The sequence below is a fragment of the Adiantum capillus-veneris genome, chromosome 25, assembly GCF_014529385.1.
Source record: "Adiantum capillus-veneris isolate H3 chromosome 25, ASM1452938v2, whole genome shotgun sequence".
Taxonomy (NCBI): Eukaryota; Viridiplantae; Streptophyta; class Polypodiopsida; order Polypodiales; family Pteridaceae; genus Adiantum; species Adiantum capillus-veneris.
In genome coordinates, this window is record NC_140955.1 from 6,265,449 (window position 1) to 6,270,338 (window position 4,890).

Below are 4,890 nucleotides of genomic sequence, written 5' to 3' on the forward strand. Positions count from 1 at the left end.
AGATGTTGTCCGCAACTCCATTTATCTCAACCACTAAGCATATAGCACATCAGCGCCGCCAGCCAGCTTTGACTCCCATGCAGGCATTCTTCTCAGCTATTTTAAATGTACTTTACAGCCTATTGCCGATGCAGAGATATGCTTCTCAAGCCAGCAAGCTTTACGGAGAGAGAGAGAGAGAGAGCCTTCCCCGCAAGCTGCACGGAAAAGGATAGCAAGGTGCCTACTAGCCCTAATAATGCAGAGCCACAGCATCTGTGCAATTTGCTCCCCATGGCCATAGGAAGCTTTCGCACGCACATCACTCCCCTCTGTGTTTGTTGAGCTTGTGTTTTGAGCTCGGCCCATGGAGCGCAGAAGCTCTTCATCGTCCCCCCACGGGCGAGGTGTTGTTGCTGTAGTTGGTGTCGGTCCAGGCCTTCGCTTCTCTATTGCTTGCCGCTTTGCACGAGAAGGATACTCTGTCGTCATCCTGGAAGAACTTATGGTTTTGCCTGGAATGCTTCAAAGGAGGAAGGGCACTATTCTCTTCACAGGTGCAGCTGCATCCATCCAAGGGGAGGCGGGGTCTGCTGAATCAGCATGCGGCAAGTTTGCGTTAAGGGCTCTGTCTTAGTGCTTGTCGAAGGAATTTCAACCCGTGTGCATTTGGTGCCCTAATATATGGGCATAATGACTGCTAAAAAATCAGTTAAATGCTAGGCTAGTGGCATGGCGGGTAATGTGGACCAATGTATCCTACACAGTGGCATGTGTTATAATTTCTTACACATCGGAGCATTCATCATCTGGCTGGCAAGAAAGGCTTCAGGTCTAGCTGCTATGTCCATGCACTTGGCTGTTGCATGTGAATTAACAACCCTTTTTGACACCCCTACTGGATTGATGTTCTTTTAATAAAAAAATAGCCCTCCTTTGTCTACAGGGCTGGTTGCAGCAGCAGACCAGGGAGGGGTAGGGTCATGCGGGTAGTGTCACTTCTATAAAAAGAACGTCAAACAGATCAGGGAGTTGCTGTTATAGGTGGCACCATAGGCAAATAAAGAGGTGCAGGTGATGGTTAGTGGCAAGAGATCATTCAATTGAGTACTTGTTGGGCAAAACAATGGCGAGGCAGCATGATGTTGAGGTGTTGAGGGTGGACGACAACACAGCAACTGCAATTAATGATGAGCAATGAGAGGGCTTTTTTTTCATGATTGAAGGGACACGGGTGTTGGATTGTAACGAGAGATGTTTGTGTGTAGAAGAAACAACTCTGCTCCTACAATGGTTGCTCTTGTGTACGTGCTACTGCAAAGGATTTGGCAAGCTTTGGAAGCTTTAAATTGCCATTATATGAGTTAGGACTAAAATATTCTTTCAATCTTGGCCAGGATATCCTAGGACCTTGGGTGTTTTCAATAGTGAGAGCACTCACATCATAGGAGATTTTAAGAAATTGATGCTTCATGACTTTACCTCTCCATCCAGCAGGTAAATGCACCTGAGACTTGGGCCTTCCCTCTGCAGAAGAACTTGCATTTGGCTCTAGGTCAGATCGCTTCTGTTTTTAATGATCATGATAGACTTATTAGGCAAAACAATCTCCTCACGCAAAGTGGTTCCACAAGCAAAATGACCAAATTAAGCAGCATTTTAGAGGTCCCTACAAGGCACCATTCAAGCTTTATTTTATCCTTAATTGATTTGCAATTAGGAGGTCTCAAAGAATTAAGAGGCAGCTTAAAAGCCAATGTTGCACAAGCTGCCAGGGAACTTAAGCGAGACGAGAACTTTTGGTAAATAGTAAACTGGAGCTTGCCACAACCCTTTTACCGCCTCTTCTCAAAATACCTTGCCGCTTCGCTTTTGTCTTGGACTCCTCCCCGAAAATATTGTCTAAGATCTCATGCATGTCAGCAGCTATGTTCACAAATCCAGAAGACCACAATCAGTTCCCACAAGGGTAGGTAGATCTATGATATAGAGATATGTTAACCTGTCTATCAATTTAACTTGCTTGTATAAGCACCTACTAAATTTTCATAATGATTCTAAAATCTTTTTTTTTTGTCAATTAAGTGTCAAATTTGTGGTAGTGAAAGTAACGTGGATGGCATAAATTTTCTCTTTCACCATTGTTGCTCTTGTATCAATTTGCTCGGATTTCTCTTTGCTCGGTTTTTTAGCTCGGTGACTAGAAACCCCCCAAGTGATCACCTTGATTCACAGTACTCTCTTCGGTGGATACTCTACTAGCGGTCTCTCCAAATATGCCTGATTTGCTAGTATACGACTAGCTCTAAGGTTCCATATAGACTTCTTAAGCCCTGGATAGAGTACTTACCGTCGGATTGAATTGTTATCCGTTTTTCCGCTTGACTTGAATGCAACTCCTATCAAACTCTCAATTCTTTGCTTGCAACCTGGTTCCTGTGTCAGTTTTGACCAAGTTAACAATTTTCTAACAAAGACTGTACAATTTTTGCTAACTATTGTGATTGGTCCATGTATATCACTTCAATCTGAGCTAAGTGAGTCAGCAGTTGAGATTTTCAAATTCTACCCTTGCAAAGAGCTAAAGGACTATTTTGTAACTTGGAAACTGAACTAACATTAACTAGTTTGGATCTGATGGAACCCAAACTTGACTAGTGGCATTGTGTTATGTTGTTCTAACACTTTACAAGCTCAAAAGTCCAAAATCTATCTTGTATTGAGGGATCAAAAGTCAATAATCTAATTATTTACTTTTCTTAAATTTTCTCACTTTTTAGGCTGGTTTTCCCATATAGACACCTTGTTGTAATCTCTAGACAAGTTTTATTGAATTTGAACAAGATTTGCCCAAGTTATCAAATGTTTAGTGTCCGTAAACTCAGTTTTCAATAATCTGGCTTAAGTATCACTTTTGTGATTCAAAGTTCACCAAATCTAATATATTGAGTCTACTTAATATGCTTGACCTTGTGATATACTCAATTGTGCAAAAATGTTCAAAGTCTGCAGCAGATGTAAATAATCACGATTATTTACTTTTGAAATTTTTTTTGCAACTTTTTGCCAAAATGTTGATACAACCTTGTTAAGCAACTCAACTTAAGCTCCCTAGCCAAGTTTCACCAAGTTTGGATAAACTCTGCTCAAATTGTTAATAGTTTTGTGTCTATAGACTGACTTTACAAATCTGGCCACAATTTTCACTTTATAGATCCAAATCTTACCAAATTTAATATGAGTGCTCAATAAAACATGATAGAACTTGTGGTATGCTTGGATGGCCAAAAAAGTTTGAAAATTGGACAAAAGTAAATAATCGCGATTATTTACTTCTGGCATATTTTAGGACATTTTTGATCATCTGAGCATACACACATGTTAAACACTTCAAACTAAGTCTCTGAGTCAAGTTTCACCAAATTTGATCAAGATTTCTCAAGTCAAACTCAAATTCTCGACAATCAGTACAGATTTCAGCTTATATCAAGTTTTTGGTCAATTTTGTGATCCAAATTCTATGAGCCTTCACAAAAGATGTTTGTAATCATGCAAAGAGTCTCTGGTAGCAACCTTAATCAATATTGAGCTGAAAGTAAATAATCGTGTTGGCCTAAAATAAACAGTTTTTGCAAATATTTCATTGGTCAATCTTTTGGTGACATGTTTGAAGCCTCTGAGTCAAGTCAAAACTTAATTTGGCCTAAATTCTCAAGAAAATGTAAGTAATCTGAGTTTTTGCAAACTCTTGAAAATTTACCTCAAATGCGTAAGCTTACCCATTGGTTCATACAACTTTTATGAGCATATCCAGCCGGATTCAATGGTTGACAGTCTTTTGATTTTGTTTCAAGCCGTAGACCTAAAATTTTGCAACTTCACATAAACAACTCACAGATGATTCTTTTGGAGTGAGCAATGATTTGAGATCCCACATGGGACTCTACTTACCCTACTTCTAGGTTCTTTTGCAATTGGATTGTGGGGAAGGTGTCCACAAACACTTGTCGATCACTTCTTGTTTTTTATGGTTTTTTGAGCATTGATCTTAAGACTTGTCTTGTCCATCAATCATTCTAAAAATCCTAACCTAATCCTACAATCCTACAAGGTACTTAGTAAGTACAATCTACTTCCAAGCTACCTCCACACATCAAAAGACGACACTCTTAAGCTATGCAATTTTAAAGAGAAGATTTTACTCTAGGTGATCCTAGAGGAAGTTAACGGACAACTACACAAGATGCTCTTGTTTTCCTTAGTTTAGGTCTATTTGATCCTCGGCAACGGCGCCAAATGTGGATGGGTTTCCTAGCCTCACTCTTATCTTATTGCAGACATAATGAGAACCATGAACATAATAATCAATCCATGGGACGAAGCTGACTTGACTAGTGCATAGAGGCTACAAGAGGGTGTCAATGTTTTGGAAAAAAATAGTTAACTTGCATCTAACAGAAGCTACACTCAAATGACCTAAGGCATCAAAAGCTAGTCACTAAATCGGCAAACAAAACATGACCATTACAACATCAAACAACATTCAAATGTTAGGAAACTTTTAGGACAAGTATATGAGACCTAAGCACACATGATTATGGTCTCAAATCTCACTTATGATGAAGTGTAATAACGTGATTATTAACAACAGTGAGATTTTGACGTAGTCGTTTCTGGCCCCAAATGCATCTAAATGTTTAGCAATGATGCCCCAATATTCCGCCTATGCTTACTTTGTGATTTCTTAGCTTAAATTCCTACTTATGATGAAATTTGGCAACGCCAAAAGCTACAATCTACCATGATATGTTTACGTCAATGCGTAGAGCTCTTACTTGTGGTTGCAACACAATAGATGGCACTGCAATGTGACAACCGACAAGGGAGTAGGAAGCTGTGTATTTCTTATCC

General features: G+C 39.6%; 1 pseudogene; it reads left to right on the forward strand.

Moving 5' to 3' along the window:
- Window positions 1-346: 346 nt before the first annotated feature.
- On the forward strand, window positions 347-673 carry LOC147424371 (uncharacterized; annotated as a pseudogene).
- The last annotated feature ends 4,217 nt before the right edge of the window (window positions 674-4,890 follow it).